The sequence below is a fragment of the Xenia sp. Carnegie-2017 genome, unplaced genomic scaffold (assembly GCF_021976095.1).
Source record: "Xenia sp. Carnegie-2017 unplaced genomic scaffold, XeniaSp_v1 HiC_scaffold_3, whole genome shotgun sequence".
Taxonomy (NCBI): Eukaryota; Metazoa; Cnidaria; class Anthozoa; order Malacalcyonacea; family Xeniidae; genus Xenia; species Xenia sp. Carnegie-2017.
Genome location: NW_025813493.1, coordinates 6640318 through 6662521, shown reverse-complemented (window position 1 = coordinate 6662521; position 22204 = coordinate 6640318). Strand labels below are relative to the sequence as shown.

General features: G+C 32.8%; 1 long non-coding RNA gene across 1 annotated transcript; it reads left to right on the top strand.

Moving 5' to 3' along the window:
• The first annotated feature begins 15412 nt into the window (after positions 1-15412).
• LOC124454510 lies at positions 15413-21921 on the top strand. The gene is made up of 2 exons (XR_006951478.1): positions 15413-15574; positions 21670-21921. It is a non-coding gene; the product is annotated as an uncharacterized LOC124454510 (long non-coding RNA).
• The last annotated feature ends 283 nt before the right edge of the window (positions 21922-22204 follow it).

Sequence of the window (22204 nt, the reverse complement as noted above, 5' to 3'; positions counted from 1 at the left end):
GAAAATAACTTATCAGAATTCAAAGGAGAAATTTCATTGATAGCCAAATTTCCTCTTCAATGGTAAGCAAAGAAAACATAAAAAAAACTTAAAATTCAGAGTTTATCACATAATGCAAAAACAGTAGCTCTTATGGATTTCACTTCCTTATTAAGAACATACATTTCATTTATCATAGTCATGCTTATACGTAATCCAACGGATAATCTAACACAATCTTTATCTTATAAAATACTTAAAGCTTTATGAATTATTTTTGTATGTTTTTTTTAAGCATTTTCTGTAATTTAGGTTAGCGCAGCATGCATCATATATACATAGCTGCCATCTTGTAATTTGACTAGTCTAAAATTCTTTAAAAAATTTTACCGTTTCGAAAATCTTTTTATCATTTCATATTTATCCTTATGATGAAAACAAAAACCAATTGATTGATCACAACCAACGATGAAGTTCTACTAATTGATATTTAGGAATGTCTCGAAATTTATTAAATCATAATTACATTGATACGTCAGAGGAAATAGTAAGCTAAAACTTGAATGCATGTGTGATAAAAAATACTTGATTGGACATTAAACCTGTAATTTATGATTGAAGGAAATGATAAAGAAAGAGAGGTACATAAATCAACAAATTACAATGGCGTAAATTATCATCAAACATCAATACAGAAGTCATTATAAAGAGCAAGAAGTACATGCAGAACAAATGATACATTTCTCGGCTCTTGCTTCTTCTGCAATTATTAATATTGCAAGAATATTTTGACAGATGGCAAATGCCTTTTCAATGTCTGAAACAAAATATTTGAAGAAGTAGGAATTTTTAATACTGCAAGTTGCATTCCTCTATTTAGCTTTTTAGACTTTCTTACTTTAGCAGCTCTGTCAAAATGCTTATAAATTTCATTTAACTCAGAACTTATATAATTAGGAGAGTCGAACTTCTTTATACGACTAACAGATGTTGTAAAGCAGAATATCATGTATTGCTTAAAGGGCCTCCCTTTATGTAACTAGACGGCATGTAGTTACAGAGAGGCAAGCGAGTCTATTAAACACTAAGCAACAGACTATTTTGCATTTAATTTTGCTGGCTTAGTTAAGCAATACGTTTTTCCATTCATCTGGTAAACTGAGTTAACAAAAGCAAATTGAAATCAACCCATTTAAATTTTTGTAAACTGCTCTTGGTGAATTTTATAATTTGCGTCATTTCCTTATAGTGGACATTAAAATGTATTATTTCTTTCTATGCTTTTGTTTCCTAGAAACCTTATATCTATTTATTTAAAAAACTTTCTACGCTGGTAAAACCTACTTATATGAATTGTTGTAAGCATGAGTCGTTATAATGAACAATTTGCTTAATCTATTGCAACAATATTCAATCATAATCAATTTTCTGAAAGCAAACGTGGAAATACTTTTTGGAGAAGGAAGTTAAAAAGTTACATAATTATAGAAATCAATACTTGATTTATACATCCCCAAAAAGTTAAAACAAACTGATTATATGATTATATTGATGATAAGCCTTTCATAAAAATAAATGTTTTACTACAAAGCTTTAAAGAAATTAATAATCATCCATCTTCTAACAAATAGGAAATAAAGATGATATCAAACTCAACAAAGCGTTTCTTGGGACTCTTATAATCCTGTCTATTAGTGTACAAATAGTAAATGGTAATGACGACATATCAATCTGCAAGAAAACCTTAGAGACACTAAGGACAACGTGAAAGTGGAGGGAAACTTGCGTTGATAAAAATGGCAATGACAATAACACAACTGCATGCAAGGAATTAAAACAATATAACAAGGAAATGATGCAAATTCAAACAGAAATGTGTTTTTACACAGGTATAATCTTTAGATTTGACAAATTTTCATGGTTTCTTGTTCATAGCACTAAAATAATATGCAACAATAATAGGTAGAAGTTATGCAGCCAATCTAGTTTCAGTTATTAGTAATTGTTCACAGTGAAAAACTCTTTCCAAAAACACTTATTCAGGTCTTTCACCAAATATTATGATTCTAAAGTCTATAAAATTTGCATTTTTAATCCACTCGCATCGTTGTTATTTATAGTTTTTATTATTTATTTAGATGTTTATCCAAAGCCATATTTGATTATTATGAGCTTTGATAAAAGTATACTCTGTTGATTCTATTACTGGAGATATTCATGTCAGCACTATTAATGGATCCAGTAAGAATAAATTTGACCATGCATCAAGATATAATGACATAGAAATTGATGTAGTTGCAGATATGCTTTACTACATTGATGACAAAGACATCAAACGGGAAATTTCGACTTAACTAAAAACGAAATTTTTCGAAAAATGTTATTGTTCATGATATTACAGTTGACTGGATTGGTCGTCGTATCTTTTACATTGACTCCGAACATTATCTACCAGATGTTAAAAGAAAATTACAAGTGTTATGAGGCTTCAACCAGGCTTACGATTTTCCAGCATTGCATTTGACTCAAAACATGGGTAAGGCGATATTGAAATTCTTTTATTGACTTGTAAACGTAAAATTAAGAAACTATGTCAATCTATTGGAGCTTTTCTTAAAAGCTAAGAGTTTTATTATTAGAGACGGCATTTTAATTTAATAGAAAAGTTGAATTTTGAAGTCCGTATTATTGCCTGTTATTTGAAAGTACAAGAATAGAAAAAATATTGATTTTCGAGGGAAACCAAAACTCGCTTTTACCCGAGGGAGCGAATATTAAGTATTTTTGTGTATAAAGCAAACGTCATATATTTAGACAGCTTTTCAATAAAATCAACGAGATTTGGCCAGCAATATTTTATTACTATGAGGCATTGAAACCAACTGCAAGGATGAGCTCAGTTCGTGTGATTATTCAGCACACACGCAGTGAAAATAACATGCAGATCCTGAAATTGCAAAAATCGACAGCGATACTTATGTTGAAACAAGCAAAGAGCTTTGACAAAAATGTAACAACGGAGAAAAATGTTTATAATTGATGAAGTCGTTAAATGAAATAAAACAGAGAGATAAAACTACAATAAAGTATTAAATAAATACTTTACCGATGAAACTTTAGTCAAATACTCACACAACATTGGTTTGCCACAACCTACAAACAAAAGTATTCCAATTTCACTGTGCAACTTGGTGTTCTACATTTATTAAGATTACTGGCTTCGTGGCCACCTAAGAGCGCTTTTCTTTGTCAGAAAATGCAATTTGCTTGACGCCTCCATGGTAATCATATGCTTAATAAGATATGCCTACACAAAAGATTTCAACAGATTGGGAGCATTGTTTGTTGCTTTGCTTTGCTTTCATATACTATAACCCTTTTTGAGACAGTGTAAGAGATGTGCAACAATCTCAATACGAAATAATAAAGTTTTAAAAATTCAAGAAGCTGGTGAACGTCAAAAACTTCAACCTTTCGTTTTTTATTGAAGATAAAAAGAAACTGCGCACATTCCCACGTAGTTACATCAAAAATATAAAAATGAATTTTAGTTTTCAAAAAATGTGGCAATTTAGAAAAAAATCAGTATATCAAGTTTATAGTTTTTCAAGCCTTCTTTTAACTTGCATTGAATGGCGGAGTATATTGAAAAGTCAAGAGCTGCAAATTAACTGTATGCACAATACCTTCAAAAATCCAATCAACATCCGATCAAATCACCGGAATGGAAAATCGTTCCACTACCTTTAGTTCATGCAGTGTTTCTTAGTGTAATTTAAGCAAACGTTAGATCTGTAGTTTCTCAACTGATGATGAATCTGAAGATAATAATCATGTTAGAGATTAAAAAGAAATTGGCTGAAAAGCCTGTGAAGTGAGAACTTTCTGAATATGTTATAAGTAATTTACGTTTAAAAAATTTCCTTTTCTAACGATTCCTATGAACTCTCCATTCATGAGAGCCTTCTAATCAATAAATACAAGTCTTCACTCATCGTTCAAGAAAGTTCCATTGCACTTAACCTCTGGCTTAAGTATATTTTACTTCCCAACTTCTTTATCAAATATTCCATTTGACACCGCCTCTTAAGTCGTAATTTAACACCTTTTGTAAATACAATATCTTGTCTTATATCTCATTAGAAATTATAATTTGACTGAATATGTCTTGGAAGTGAAACGTCAGTATGAATTCCATTTTACAACTTGGTCTAATTCTATGGCTCTAATTAAAACTTCATGTTGGGCATTAAATTTTATCATATTACAAGAAAAAATAATCTTGAAGAAATCTTTCCTTTCTTGCATATATTAGCCTGTTTATTTCAGTACGTATAGAAAACTAATGTACAAAACAAATATTTTTATTAAGGTATCTATTCTTGGCAGAAAGTACAGAAGTTTTCTTATGGTTATAGAGCATGACTGCAAATAAACATGATATTTTTCAGTTTCACTTCAGTCAATGCAACATGATTTAGCGACATGGCTAAAGAGAAGATTTATTGGCGAGTTTCAAACGGAAATATTTTATCTTGTGATTACTACTCCCCATAATGTAATAGATTTTGGAGCTGGGAGGTCCCATGGCAGTATTTGGGGATTTCATTTTATATCATGACTAGTGTTGGACGAAGTGTCGTTAGTGTCCATAACACAACAGATCAACGTACGAGACGTAAATTTTTCTTCCCTGTAAACAACAGTTTATCTTGATTTGGCTGTAGCAATACATAGTATATCGCCTGAATCAAACGGTAGTTAATATTTACTTTGACATAATAATAATAATCTAAGACTTGCAAAAATTCTCGCTAATGTTCATAAAATAGAAAGACGTTACAAAGTTCAAAGTTACATTGCCTTAGTAAACCTTGCTCTTCCTTCAAAATTATAGAAAATTTGATAAACATTAAGTTTAAAGTGCAAAGTGTCTAATTTGGACGTTTTTGCCGTTTGTCTATTCTTGTCAAACATCTTGGGTGTTAAATTTAACTCTTTATTGTTTCTTACATCATTTCAACAATCACTTTGGCTTGTAATTAGTCTTAAATAAGAAAAATTCATGAAAATAGATTGAAAGACAAAACGTCCAATTTGAGCATGTTGTGCAGTGAGCTTCGTATTTATCAAATTTTCTAAATTGTAGTGCATTGCAAACTTTACATCTTTGGTTGAACTAGATTGGAAAGTTTTCATTTTCTTTGTGCATGCAGATCCAATTGAGGCAATTACGAAGTACTCTTATGGTTTTTCAGATTAATTTTTAATTCATTTTACTTTTAAATAAACAAGACAAGCAATGCCAAAATACATAAGCTTTGACACATTTTGGGAGAACTATTGACGAATTGATAATTTCTTGAACATTTTTCAATTATCTAACTTCTTTAGATACATCCTTTATAGTGTCCTAAACAGACAGCAAATTTGTTCATACTCTGTAAATATTCAACATTTATTTAATTGTTTTGTTTTACGATATTCATAAAACCAAAGATACCAACATTACATAAAAAACTTGCTAGCTGGGTACATCATAGTGGATACTGAGTGACAAATTGTGTTCTTTGAGGAAGAACATGTTTCGTTTAAAATCCATTGCTGATTTTATTTTTAATTTTATTAATCTATATAGCGACAAACACTTTTCGCTTTCCTTTTGTGGACAACACATTCTATCGTAAAATTAATGGAACATTGAACTGCACGTGTATGGAAGGATACTCAGGAGAAAGTAACTCGTGCCAAGGTATGGATTTATTACTGTCTTTATCAAGATCTTTTATCATGGATCATGAATAAAGAGCATCTCTGTGCAGTTTAAAACTTTGTTCTCTGTTGAGAACTCTGAAGAGTTCTCCGTGCAGTTGCTATTGTGCAAGAAATTTGATGCATGTTCATTTTACATGTAACCACAAAATAAGGCTCACAGCCACACATACAAGTTCATCAATATCAATACAATCAACCAGGAAATCAGTAATAAATTTATGAAAAGCTTCAATACACATAACACTCTCTCAGCACACAAAATTGGAAGTATATGGTTCTCTAAATGATAATAGCATATGTTAAATGTTTGTAGTAGATCATCCAGGTTGGTATAGTCTTGAGAAGGATTGATGTTGTTGTTGTCAGCTGACGTTTCGACAATCTTAGCGGTAGTCATCTTCAGAGTCAATTTGACTGGACGATCTACATTTAAAACATGTAACAATACTCCCGGGTTCAAACCATTTACTTTGCATATGTTAACATCAACACATTTTGATTTTTCTACATTAGGTAGGGGGTAGTTTAGGGTTAGAGTTACGGTTAACACTCCTCCTGCAGTTAGCAATCAGCTATGGCCCTGCTAACCTAGATACACTATTAAATAGTTTCGACTTTATTATGGGTTGGTTTTCTTGACTAGGAATTCTGTAAATCAAACTATAAAAGCATTTTGACCGACAAGTTTCCAGACCTCCTAGAATGAGCGCACCTAAAATATTACATAAAATTTCTGAAACCAATTAGATTGTAGCTTTATGAACTTATTCCAAGAACTTGACAAGTATGGGTAGTATCCGATTAATTAGTAGGCTATGTAGGCTGAAGCTAACAGGCCCGCATTTAAAGAATCTTGTTCTATTTAAACATAGTTTTACTCTTTGGCATTCTGGATGAGCTAAATGGTCAAAATTTCAATCATATTTGATTTGTTAAATTGCTCTTATTGTTTAAACCATTGAAAAAACTTTTGAAATAAAAACATCCGAAATCAACGCTAAATGGTGAAACAGACTCGAATATTGAGTTTGCAAAGATCGTGTATTTAATTCTTGCGTATCAGTTTTCTTAAAGAGAGTAGTAAAATAATAAGCAGATGGCTGGTTGATCACTCTAAGACACTTACGGTCATAATGTTAATTTAGACAAGCTATATACCGCAATATATGATCTTTATCTAAGTCTCGTATTTTCTTTATGATGATTAAAAAGATACTGCTTAAAGTATTTTTACCAAGAAAAAACCTTTAACTGTTATCCTCTAGCCTCAATGAGCTAACCGATTTTAGAAAGCTGTAAAAGTCACTTTAATTTTCCTCTTTCGATAAACGTAGATCGTATGTCACTTTTGTAGAACTTAATATTTTTGTGAACTTTGCAAATGGGAATAAAGATGCATCTAAGATTATCCATGACGCAGGGAACATTCTCTTCAAACTTTAAAATAAAAATTCAAACTTTTACATGCAGAGCTACAAATATCTGCATGTTTACTCTCAGTGTGAAAGATATTGAAAAGTTATATAGTTAATAAAGATTGTCAATTATTTGCAGCTAAAGGTGAAATGTTAATGGCTTGAAGACAAATAATTCTCTTATCGCCAAAATTAGTTCAACATATTCAACTAATATTAATGTGGTACCAAATTTGGCCAATCTGAAAAATTGCGTATATCTTGGTTCATACTTAAAGATGTCAACTCAATAAAGAACTAAAATGTAGGGAGTGGTCACTTTATACAAAATATTCGAGAGTTATGTTTGGTAATAGTCTTTACCCAGTAAATGTCAAAATGAAACCTTAGATGAAGCTTCCTCAATCTTATATAAATTTAAAGACCTGCCTTTAGGCAATAATTAAAATGCCACCCTCTTGGCCATTCCAATTTACATAACTTTTGTCGGTCACGCCATACTGCTGAACTCATTAGGTCCAAAACATGAATATTCACACATATATAAAAACATAATCCTTTTGTCGGCAGAGGACGGGATTGTTTAGCTTAACTAAAACAGCCCCCATTACGCGAAACTGAAAGAATCAACGGTATTTTTTAATGATTCTAAAATTGTCGTCTGAATAAGAGTCAGCACAATGGGAGTTATTCAAGTGATGTTTACCTATCGCGGAGTCACATGAAACTAAATTACTTTTCTTACAATCACGTTTTGTTTGTTGTCTTGAGGGGACCGTTCCATTTCTGATTGAAGTTGGTACATGCTGTTTGATCCTATCACCCAACCTTTGAGACGCTATACCTACATAGCGAGCATCACACTCACATTTATATTCATAAATTTCATTGCCTAAAAGTTGTGTCGGTAGAGACTTTTTTGGGGTGGGTGGTAAAGTAGCTCTTCGAAAATATAAAGATAACATTGATCGCAAAAAAACAAATTATCCGTATTATTCTTACTTTTCCTTTCAATATCATTAAAAACCTTACCCATCCATGGAAGTTTGATAAACACAGGGCCCTTAGCTGGTCCAAAATGCCTGTTCTGCTGATTTTTTGTGGTTAAGAAAAGTTATGAAGCATTTTTCCCGGATATTCATTTGAGAGAAACATCTTTTTCAATGAATTGAGATCACCCTCAATGAATTCCTCCGACTACAGTCTAAGCGTTCAATTTATTAAATACATTACCAAAGAAATTTCTCTCTGTGTGAAGAAAAACAGTCAAAGCATGTGTACAAACCCGAAAAAGTTGCCTTGCGATGAATGCTTGCAAGGAATTGACCATTGCGTTTATGGACATCCATAAACGCTAACTGACAATTTGATTCATGTTCAAGCCTTTTGGACCAGCTAAATGCCCTGTGTTTATCAAACTTACATGTATGGGTAAGGCTATTAGCATAAACGTATTATTGAAGTAATATGATACGGGAACTTTATATCTATAATGATGATACATGATTGGATAATTGATCATGGACTTTGGCACTAACACTTATGTTTATGTTATGTTCTTTGTCTTGTTGACATCCTATCTCATTAGTATTCTTATTCTGTTCTATTGCAATGCACGTTGTATTTGGTTATGTTATATTAAAATGGTAAGCTAAACATTATAATTCTAATAGGCTATGTGCCCAGGGCGCAAACTGTCCTACTTAAGATAAGTAATTTAAAACTTAAGCAATGTCTTTTTCTCATAGCGCTTTTAAGATCGCAAAATTGAATGGCACGAACTACCGGTCACGGGCTTTCAATATACGGTTATATTTGGAGCACGAAGTTGAATTCGCCGAATGTAGTGCGATTGCTCTAACGACGATGCCGGTGCTGATGTTCGAGGCGATTCAAATCATCAGCGAAAAGGCATGGACGCATATTTGCTTAGCTATCGAGCCTGATCAGCAAGTGCACGTAAGAGAAACGATAACGTCAAACGAAGCATGGGACGTTTTGAGTCAATTTTCGGGGAATCGTTACTTCAGGTTCGTCTTCGCCAACAATATCATTCGTCAAAATTTCATGTTGGAGGTATTTTGGAGCATATAAACAACTGAAAATCATTAAACGATCAAGTAAAAGAAATGGGCGCAAGTATCGATGATAAGGAACTGGCAGTGACCCTGTTTGCTAGTTTGCCAGATAAATATAAGCCATTAATAGGCTAGATGCTGTTGGTGAGAATGACCATTTTAATCGAAAGAAAGGCTTTCGTGGCAAGTGTTTCATTTGTGACGAGAAAGGGCATCTAGCAAAAAACTGTCCGCAGAGGAAGACGAAGCAGTTTCCAAACAGTGGCAACTCTTCAATCATTAAGGGAAACAAGTCTGCTCAGCTTGCAGAAAACGAAGAAAATAGCGAGATCGATAATTGTAATGCGTTGACTTCAAATTCATCAAACATTACAAGGAATTCAGATTGGATTATCGAGTCCGGTGCAACCCAGCACATGACTTACGATTTGGAAGGCTTATGCAATTACGTAGAATTTAAGCAGCCGTGTGTAGTAAACCTTGGAGATAACCGCTCTATTTTAGCGTATGGCAAAGGAACTTATAGGGTAAAAGCTATCCTTGGCGACGGAAACATAAATAGAAATTTATTATCTGTTCGAGCGATGTTAAGACTTGGAGCTATTGTTACTTTCGAAAACGATGTTTGTAACATTCGACGAAGTTCAAAACTGTAAGCAGTTGGAGAACTACAAGGAAAACTGTACATTTTGAAAATTGTCGAGCATTTTATGAATGTTGCAAAAGAACAAAGCTTTGATTCAGATTCGAATTTATGGCATTGCAGATCGGGACATCTTGGAATATATGATGTAATGAAACTCGTCGAGAATGATATGGTCGATGAAACAAGGGAATGTAACATATAGGCAATGTAACAGGCGAAAATCAGTTTTGTGAAGCTTGTATGATGGGAAAACAGCATCGTTGCTCTTTTCCAAAAGGCGTTTCATCACGAGCTAAGGAACCGTTCAAAATTATACATAGCGATGTATGTGGACCGATACAGAGAATTCCATTGGTGGATCTCAATATTATGTCTCCTTTATCGATGACTACATCAGATATGTACAAGTATACTTTTTGAAGAACAAGAACGAAGTTTTGGAAAAATTTAAAGAGATTTTCAACTATGCAAAGAATATCTCTGGTAAGCAAGTTAAGATTATACGCACAGACATCGGTGGTGAGTATCAATCAAAAGTTTGAGTCGTTTTAAGGACAATGGTATCACACATCAAACGACTGTTCCGTATAACCTGAGCAAAACGGAGTTGCAGAACGCATGAATCGTACGATAATAGAATCAGCAAGAAGTATGTTGACGCACTCACGTTTGCGCAATAAATTCTGAGCAGAAGCTGTAAATACAGCAACTTACCATCGAAATAGAAGTCCAACAATTGCTTTGGACGGTATAACTCCTGATAAGTGTCTATTTGGGATGAAACCTGATGTAAGTAAGCTGAAAGTGTTTGGTAGCACATTCTAAAGGGCAAATGAAGAAGTTAGATGAAAATCTCTCAAGACGATTTTCATGGGTTATTCTCATGGGACGAAAGGGTTTAAGGTGTTTGATCCAATGTTGAAGAAGTTTTATAAAAGTCGTGACGTTATGTTTCTAGAATAGCAATTTTATAACTTTGAAAACAAACAGCGTGAGCAAAATTCATTCAAGATGAAGAAAATCATGTGTACATGACGTTCCTGTAAATAGCAATGACGAAGCCAATCAATAGAAGATCGAAATGCTGAAATGAAAACGGTAATGTTGATGCAAGAAAGTAGATGATTGCAATCGAGTGGGAGAAAATTCTTACGAAGAGAGATTCATGAATGAAGTTAGACAACTCATAGGTGAAATGATACGACGAGCACCTCAAAGATTTGACGAAGAATGTTACACAGTCAGCGACTTAACAGCAGACAACAGTGAACCCAACAATATAAAAGAAGCAACAACTGGAGAACATGCGAATGAATGGAAGAACGCGATGAGCTCAGAATACAATTCGTTGAAAGATAATCATAGTTGGGATTTAGTACCTTTACCAGAAAATAAGAATGTAATCAGGTAAATGGGTTTACAAATTGAAAAGAAAAGCTGACGGTTCAAATGAACGATTTAAGGCAAGATTAGTTGCTCAGGGTTATGCTCAATCATATGGAGTAGATTACGAAGATGTGATTGCTTCAGTGGCAAAATATAATACCATCAGATCATTATTGGCTGTGGCAACCATGTGTGATTGGGAAATACATCAAACAGATGTAAAAACTGCATTACTTCAAGCAGAATAAGGGGAAGAAATCTATTTACGGCAGCTTAATGGTTTTGTTGACAAAGATCATCCTGAATATGTTTGCAAGCTTAATAAAAGTATATATGGGTTAAAGCAAGCTGCAAGGTGCTGGAATGCCTTTATTGATAAACATTTGCTTTATAATGGGTACAAGAAAAGTTCAGCAGATCCTTGCGTATATGTCAAATCCGTAAAGTCCAAAAATGGCAAGATTAACTTTGTCATTATCGCAATATATGTCGACGACATGCTCCATTTCTCCAGTTCTTTTGAGATGTTGGAAAAAGAAAAGTCAGGAATTGCAAATAGATTCCATGTTGAAGATCTTGGTGAGATTCATTATATGCTAGGGATGAGTATAAAACGAGATAGAAGATTGCGAGCATTAACAATTAATCAGGAAAAATATCTACAAGGAATACTGAAAAGATTCGACATGCAAAATTGTAAAACAGTCTCAACACCACTTGAATTTGGAAAGAAGTATAAAACGTTAAGTGAAGGTGAGAATCCAGCTAATGTGAAGCAATATCATATGGCAATTGGATGCTTAAACTATGCTACATTGATAAGTCGACACTGCAGTTTGAACGTTATCAAAGTTTATGGCAAAACCATGACTACAGCATTGGAGAGGTGTTAAAAGGATCCTACGTTACATTCAAGGTACATTGGATTATGGTCTACACTTTACCACAAATGGCAATGATCCAATATTGTCAGGATGTACAGATGCAGATTGGAGTGGAGATATAGTGACACGTCGATCTACTACAGGGTACATATATCAACTTAATGGGAATACCGTGAGTTGGTGCAGCAAAAGACAGGGATTTGTTGCAAAATCAACAACAGAAGCCTAGTATGTATCTTTAAGTACAGCATGCCAAGAAGTAGTCTGGTTGAGAAAACTACTGGATAGTATCTCAATAACACAACGAGAGCCTACTATCATCTATGAAGACAACCAAGGGGCTAGAGCTATGAAGAAATCCGAAATTCCTCTCGGACAAAACATATATAAATGTGGCATACCACTATGTGAGAGAGAAAGTTCACGAGAATATCATTTCTGTTAAATATTGTTCCAGTGAGAATATGCTAGCGGATATATTTACAAAAGGACTTAGTAAAGATACTTTTCAGGAATTCAAGAACATAGATATCAAGAATAAAGAACAATGAACATTCAACTGATTAAAGTATAATCATTAAGTGGGAGTATTAGCATAAACGTATTATTGAAGTAATATGATACAGGAACTTTATATCTATAATGATGATACATGATTGGACAATTGATCACGGACTTTGGCCCTAACACTTATGTTTATATTGGGTTCTTTGTCTTGTTGACATCCTATTTCATTAGTATTCTTATTCTGTTCTATTGCACTGCACATTGTATTTGGTTATGTTATATTAAAATGGTTACTTAAACATTATAATTCCAATAAAGGCTTCTGATGATATTGAAAGGAAACTGAAATAGTCAAATCGTGTGTAAAAAAAAAGTGCCTTGCGATGAATGCTTGCAAAGGAATGGACCATTGCGTTTAAAGGAAATCCAAAAACGCTAACTGACAATTGATCCATGTTCAATCCTTTTGGACCAGCTAAGTGCCCTGTGTTTATTAAACTTCCATAGATGGGTAAGGCTTCTGATGATATTGAAAGGGCTAAGAATATTACTGATAATTTGTTTTGGCGAGCTATGTTGTCTTTATATTTTTGAAAAGAACTATTCTCCACCCACCTCAAAAAATCTCTAAAAACTTTCAAACAATGCAATTTATTAATATAAATGTGAGTGTGATGCTCTCTATGTAGGTATAACGTCTCAAAGGTTGGGTGATAGGATCAAACAACATGTATCAACTTCAATCAGAAATGGAACGGTCCCCTCAAGACAACAACAAAACGTGATTGTAAGGAAGTAATTTAGTTTCATGTGACTCCGCGATAGGTAAACATCACTGAATAACTCCATTGTGCTGACTCTTCTTCAGACAATTTTAAATCATTAAAAATGCCGTTAATTCTTTCAGTTATGCGTTATAGAAGCTGTTTTAGTTAAGCTAAACAATCCCGTCCTCTGCCGAAAAAACATTATGTTTTAATTCATCCTTGTTTTGAGCGTCATCTCCTTTTGGAGATGACACTCTTTCTTGGTACTAAAAATATCGGTAGTTGTAAATTTTCATTTAGTAGACGTTGACACCTGAGGATTACTTTGCCAAAATGCATCGTGTCGTTTAATTTAGAACTATTGGGTTAGTGCTCTTTACTTAAAACAGTTCTTTTAAAACTATCAGCTTATCATGGGATATTTATATGTACATGCGACCCTGAATATTTTAGATTTGATATTTCTATAGATTGCAATATCTATATGCTTTCTTTTATCAGTTGTCAAATCTGTTAGACTACGGGGACCAAGAAGGTCTATAGGCATAGAGTCGTGTGGGTATTTTACAATGGACAATGGGGAACAATTTGTGATGATGGCTGGGATTTAAACGATACTAAAGTTGTTTGTCGACAACTTGGTTATGACTATCCTGTCAGGGCTTTACGAGGCTCTGTTCCTGATGGCAGTGGAAGAATATGGTTAGACGAAGCTCGTTGTGTAGGAAATGAAAATAGTATTTCCAGTTGTTCACATAGAGGATGGGGATCACATAATTGTAAACATGATGAAGATGCTGGTGTTTTTCAGGTTTGTATGTGCATTATTTACATTTTACACAAAGATGATAAACTGAATTACTTGGGAATCCTCTATGACTAATTTAAATATTTAATATGATTTTATAATACTGAAACAGATATTGACAAATGTCTGAAGAATAAACACAGTTTCGGACATAAAATAACTAAATAGACACAACTTGTTTCACGAGGACATAATTAAACATAACTTATTTTATGATTGCCCATAAAAAGATTAGATACTACCAGAGAAAAAGGGCAGCCCATTGACCAATGTTCCGTGGAGGAATGTGATCTTATATTATCAGTTTTTTACAATTCTTTACATTCATTATAGCTTTTGAAGCTGTATGCTGTAGCTTATTAAACTCGATTAAAAGTTTTCATATTTAAAAGGAGCATCTCTAAATTTACACTAGGTTTAACTTCATGTATGGTATTGGCGTGATGTCTATCTTAAAAATTCATTTTAAATTCATTTTTACTCACCGTTAAGGTTTAGCAAAAGCCATCCTAGAGCACCAGAAACTTATTTCTGACTAATTCAAAAGACAGTTAAATTCAAAATACGATAAAGATTCCACGTTGTAAGCGAAGAGACTATGTAAACAATTTACTGTTTAGTTTTCTTAATTCAAAGTTATGTAGCAATGTTGCCATATGGCAATAAAATCAAATGATTGAATGGAAAACAATGGGAAAAATTCGCAAGTGAAAGAGGTTAAAGAAGTTATTTATATTACATAAAAGAAATAGGAATAGTCTAAATAAAAAGTTTTTTAGACTCATGAAAGTAAAATAATGTCTAATTGTCCAAAACTTTTTAATATTGTACTTACGTAATCTTTTTTTATTCATTTTTTTTAACTAATTTAAATCATTAATTTCGCCCAAGAAGATTTTACAATTGCATGTATAATAACAGGATACTTAATATGTATACATGTAACTTACAATATTTTGGAGTTGAGACTTCTGTGTTTTGCAATATCAATTTATTTTCTTTTTTTATCAGAATTCAACATTCTTAGACTTCGGGGACCTAAAAGGTCTAGGGGCATAGGTCGTGTGGAAGTATATTACAATGGACAATGAGGAACAATTTGTGATGATGACTGGGATTTAAACGATACTAAAGTAGTTTAACTACAACTTGGTTATGACTATGCTGTCAGGGCTTTCCAAGGAGGTTATGTTCCTTATGGCATTGGAAGAATATGGTTAGATGAAGTTCGTTGTGTAGGAAATGAAAATAAATTAACGAATTGTTTACATAGAGGATGGGGATTACATAATTGTACACATGATGAAGATGCTGGTGTACAATGTTCAGGTTTGTTTCTACATTATTTACCTTTCTATACATAGACAATAAACTGAATTATTTGGGGGATCCTCAATGACTAATTTAAACAATTAGTATGATTTCATAATACTGAAACTGATATGGAGAAATGCCTGAAGAATAAACACAGCTTCGGACGTAAAATAGCTAAATAAACACAACTTGTTCAGCGAGGACATATTTAAAAATAACCTATTTTAAGATTCACCATTAAAAGATTAGACAATGCCAAAGAAAAAGGGCAGCCAAATGACTAATATTTCTGTAGAGGAATGTAATAATGCTTTTATTATCAGTTTTAATACGATTGTTTACATTCATTATAACTTTTTGAAGCTGTAGGCTGTGGCTTATGAGGTTCCATTAAAAGTTTTTTTTTGCATATTTAAAAGGAGCATCTCCAAATCTACACTACGGTGTAACTTTATGTCTTGTAATGTGGTGCTGTCTACCTTAAAAATTCATTTTTAAATTCTTTTTTTACTGACCGTTAAGGTTTAGCAAAAGCCATGCCTAGAGGGCACCAGAAACTTATTTTTGAATAATGAAAAAGACAGTTATTTTATAAATACGATAAAGACTCCACGCTGTAAACGAAGAGTCTATGTGAACAATTTACTGTTTATTTTTTGCTTGTTTCAACAAGTTATGGGGCAGTGTTGCTATATGGCAATAAAAACAAATAATTGAATGGAAAACCAATGGGAAAAATTTGCAAGTTAAAGGGTTAAGAAGTCATTTATAAAGGGTCAATAGCTGCGTTTTCATTAGTCTGTGCAAAATAGATATGAATTGAACCAATCAAATCAATCAAATAGCAAATCGATCATAAATGTATTTTAGGGGTAAAGTTAAAACGTCGGTTTTCAATTTGTTTGTTTCACTTTATTGTTGCTTTATAAAAGAAATAAATGATTGTTTCGTGTTTGCACTGGCTTATGCACAGTGACGAAACTAGCACCTAATGTTGTGTGTGAGGCTGGGAATGAAATTGCGCTGCAAGTACCCAGGATGCCCTGCAGATCATATGGAGCAGTACTTTTTCAATATTAAAATATTGGGTTGATTGAACAGATATAAAAGAAATAAATAAAATAAATAAATGATTTTTTTGTGTTTGCACAGGCTTATGTGAACCTTAGAGACGTTTTTGAGCTTTCAAGTTCTCGATCAGCTCTCAAGTTCTAGCTGCCTAAGGTCTCCTCGGGCTCGCATAAGCCTGTGCAAACACATTAAACAACTTTTATTTCTTAAGTAAACGCAACGTCATAGTTTATTATATTCTTAGGTTGTTGGTTTAAAATATTTCTTCTGTCATTTGAGTTAACTCATATAGTCAAAAGATTATGTGTAGTGCAAAAGTGCAATTGCCATTTTTCAAGTACCTAGCTAATAAAGGTTAACATAAATAGTGAATGATATGTTTCCGTGAATTAGTTTCATTCTTGAGTTACTTTGTAATTAGTTAATTCATGGATGCCCTTTTAATCACAAAATTTATTACTGTCATTTTTTATGTAATGTTGCAAAGTTTGTTTATTTGTTAGTTCTAAAGTCTTAAATTCTAAAATTTTTCTCTAACCACCACTTTTGAGCACTCATTTTATTAAATTTTAAAATATTCTCCATATGCATCACAAATTCTCATGGCAACCCAGCCTACCTCAGCAAGTATAAGCGGCGTATTTGGAGAGGGTTACAGGTTATCAAAAAAAGGGGGGTGAGCTTTAGTGACACTTGTCAGAAATGCACAAGAAAATGAATTAAATAGCTAATTAATAGAGCATAGTTTAAAAAAACTGTCCAAAGTAAAACGCACACAGAATAACATTCTATAGAAATTGGTTTGCTAATATTATTTTGCAATTTCTTTGAAAATTTCTGATAATGCCCAAATTTCATTTGAAATGACATAAAAATTTGTTTCAAATGCAAAAGTGCGAGAAAATCAAAGATTCAAAGATTTCTTGTTGTCAAGGGCGTAAACCAAAATGTCTAAGATTTTGATAAGTAATGCGACACAGTACATATTTTAATTATAGAAATCAAATTGTAGTCGTATGAAGTACTTAGAATCACCAAACGTTTTGGCTAATCTGCACGCGTCGTAGCTACTTTTAAGAGCTACTTCGAAGAGCATAAATATTTCCATAAAGTACTGTCAATAAATGCAAACATTTTGTGTTGAGGAATTTTTGGACACAAGTCGTAGTCTCCTCCGATTGCAATAGACCACGTGTAAGGGATCCTTATTGTTGCAGACGATTAGAATGTTTTTTAATATGTTTTTATAAATGCTCTATAACAAATGTTTTATTATCAAAACCCATAAGAGAGATCCTTGCAAAATATAGACAAAAGACCGAAGCGAAGCATTTAACTAGTCTATCTGAGAAGGTACATGGCTAAATTTTTTTGGTGAATGAAGCAGGTTGAAGTTCTAAAGTTTATCGTAAGATTTTTCATCTCAGTCATTCATTCAGTCAAGTTCATCATTCATTTATAAAATTGAATCGAAAGCGTTGTAAATTGTTGAACGAGTAGGCAGAATGTTACATGTTTGTAAATGTCAATCGTCCAGGTTGGTATATTTCTGAGAAGGACTGTTTTTGTTGTTGTTGATTGACGTTTCGACAACCTTAGCGGTAGTCATCTTCAGAGTCACATTGAAGGCATCCAAATTTAGTCTCGACATCAAGTTGTAGACCTTGTCAAAATATTTTCTCCGTAGACGGACCTCCCAGCAGGCAAATACATGTTAAACAGGGGCGGATCCATGGGGTATCCAAGGTGGCCCTGGACACAGTCAGAACTCGAAAAAAAATATTGAAATTCAGACATAAAACATAAGTTTTCTTAGCTTATTAAGTTTATTGAGTCTATTTTTAACCAATAATACTAAAAAAACACATGAATTGCACTTGTTGACGCACTCAAAATTTGCATTTAAGCGACAGATTTTATAAATCCTCGTATTATTCCGCCGTTTAGATTTGTCTAATGTAATCCGATTATCATACAAAACGATAACTCGATTGTTGTTCGAATTCCAGTTTTGCTATTACGATTAAAAAGGCGACCGCAAATCTTACCTTTTGACACGGTCAGTGAGCGTTTTCTTGCGCAATTTCGGCATTTTTGACCACAGTGACATAATTGCAAATAATGTCCAACCAATTAAAACTCACAATTTTCATCACCTGATTGTAGCAGATCACAGTTGGCCACGGTTGCGCAATATTTATTGCGAAATTTCATAGTAATTCAACTGAATTAAAAATTACTTAATCCTAATATCGACTTACGCGTGCCGTGCGTGTTGTCAGTTTATATTCAGACAATATTCTCAACAATTCCGCTTAAAAACATGGATTCCATTGCTTTATCGAAAGTCATCGAGCTTTTTGGGAATTATAACTCGAAGGATATCCCTAGTGAATTCATATTGCTTTGAGAGCAATGCGAAAAAGCTATTCCTGAGAGACGAAATCGTGTAGGTGATTGTAAACAAATTACAGTGCAGCTGTGCTCATTTTGAAAACTACAGTTTCCTAACAGTCAGAGAGAACGATCAAAATCAAAGGTTCTTTCTCTTAATTATTGATGTTAAAATATTTATGAGTCTTCTACTGTTTTAGGCTAGGATACATGATGATAGTATATTTATAATTCAAGCTAACTATATTATGCATTTCTTTGTATGGGAAAATATTAAATAATACACGATGAATTGATTAATTGTGTGTTTTACAATGTTTTGAAACTATCATATACCTAAAAAACCTAATCATTAACCTTACAAAGAAATTTGTCCACCAATAAAGTAACATTATTTACGATTATAGATGTTATGAAGTACGTGTTATTAATTGGTGTTTGTGTTAGTTTATAAATATGGTTTCACTATGTTTTCATGTGACATCAAAGTGCTATGTTAGACTACCTATATACAGTGTGCAAATAAGTTGAGAAAAAACGATGTGCAATTTTTTTTGATAAAAGTGTTTTTTAGAGACATAATCAAATCGATGCTACGTTAATTATTATATAGCTCTAATTGCTAAATTAGTATTTTTAAACGTGAACAAATTCATATGATTTACGACAGTATTTTCGTTACAACCATTGGTCAAGTTAATAATGTATTAGAGAAATTTTTTGCGCATGTTATTCTCTCCTCTTTTTCGTGCAAACTTTACAGCGCAATAAATTCACCAAGTGGCCATCATCCCAGTACTCAAACGAGTCAGCATTTGATGTTCCCATCAATTTTTTCACTGTATTAACTTTGCTGGTAGCTACAACCTTTCGACCAAAACGGCAAGAAAGACAAAAGTTAAAAGAGAATAACCAAATATACTTTCGCTTTCTGATTATTAACAGTAACATCCTTGATGCTTGCTTACGATAAAAAAAACATCATATTTATGTCATATTACAAGCAATATGTAGAAGCAAAAATTATGGCTGATCAATGTTGCTAGTTTGGCTTAATAATTTGAGCCAAATTTGGCTTAATATTTTTTGGCCAAATTTTTCTTCATTTACTCACGTTAGGCTTACTTAAAATCATAACTCCCTTTTGTTATTTTTCAAATTTGGCTTAATTAAGTTTTTTTTAATCTTTTTTTAAGAATCAATATAAACATATTTCCCAATTTTACTGAAAATACTCAAAATAGCTATGATGCCAATTGCCAAAAACAGTACGTAACGGTTTACAAAACAACGCAAATGCAAAAATTGACATTAATAATCTATTACACTCCTATTTTCATAAGCACATAAGCACCATGTATGTTGATGTTGGCAGACTTACCAGTCTCAAAGTGATAAAATCTTTAAAATTTGATGACATTGTGTCAACATGGATTTTAATGTCGTGCAGCGCACTAGTTTATAAAGTAAATATCAGTAAAGTTAAGCATGAAAACTTTTTTCAACTTATGTGGTAGCAATCAATAAAGAAGTTTTTTGCATATCGTTTGAAAAATTGATGTGCAAATGTTTTCATTCAAGCTAAAACGATGAGCAAATTGCACTTTGCACACCATTAATTTGCACGCTGCCTATATAGTTTCGATACTCGACTGTGCAGGAAATCTACCAACTAATTTACACTATTTGAATTTTTATACAAACATCATCAACCAGCTCCTCTTAAAACACCTTATTCATGACCTTTACTCTGATTTATCAAAATATGTGCTTATAATATACACCGAGTACTCTTATCATTTTTATGTAGCTTGAAAGTAAATGCAGATTTGGTATTTATCACTTTCTTTCTTTGAATATTGCAAATACTTCTTTATGTTTAATACACTGGCTGATAGGAAATGTGTGTACTATGCATGCTCCATTTCAATGGTAGGGGAAAAAGCTTATCACTCTATCTATGTTGCCCTACCAGCATTGAATTTTTTTAGAATGCTGAGTATTATGCTCACTATCCATTAAATCATATAAAAAACATAAGGATGTGGCATTTACATGTTTTCAAAATGATTTGCTTTGTGTTTGTCGGATACTTCCCTTTCAGTATGTGAATGGCACAGCTATATTGCAGCAGCTGTGGAAAAAGCTAAGAATAATGCACACAATTTTATGCATTCATCAATGATGTGTACGTTCTCATTGGTATCTGTTACATCCTGCATTATTGAATCATGCTACCCAATTGGAAATGTTTCTTTACCAGACTTGGTATTCTCTTTGAACATTGCTTGCATTATCATGCTCCATGCATACCACTTTTTGAACACAGGAAGAAAGATGATGCATTAATTTTTGTAGTTTATTGTATTGTTCTTTTACTTTTAATTGAAAAAAATGACGTGCTTCATCTTTCTATTCTACCAAGGAACAATACTATGATTATCAAAATGGATGAAACTGTTTTGATTTGATTTTGGTAAGACTTGGCAAACATAAGTAATATTTACGGACAATATTTCAAATTGGTCAACATTTTTGATTTTTTTTTCCGTTCAGATCATGAATAGGGTTTTCTTATATTCCTTCATATATACTAAAAGCAGGAAATCGCTTTTCTGAGAGTCAAAGTTTATAAAATTTTATAGACTCTGACGAAAGATCCTAGTGATGGGGAATCATGTCAAAGAAATACACTTAAAACCTAATTCTAATCGAAGATGCTTTTCGTAAAATATGTCGTGAAATATTTAAAAGCTTATGTAGAAAATGCTGTGTGTTTGACATTTTTATCCATTGTTGAAATGTATCTGTAATACAAAACTACGTGTAAACAAGTTGTAATCAACAATATTATCATATAAAGTAAATGTAGATATTATCATAATCTATAAAAAAAAGTAAAATGACGAAGTTTCATATCTGCTAAGAATAAAATATTGTTAACAAATCAAATGATTTACTGAATTACATTATCTTTGACAATTGACAAATCAGGCCGAAAGATTTTCTTTTGAATTTACATAAAGTTATTACGTGGATTCCGCAAGACAATGCTGGTGATTGCTACCTACCATGCCGCTTGTACTGCCCACCAACCAAAGATGACCGCGATTGCATTAAAATAAAATTAATAAAACCTGTTCATGATGTGTTTCCAAAAGAGAGGCAAACCTCGACATA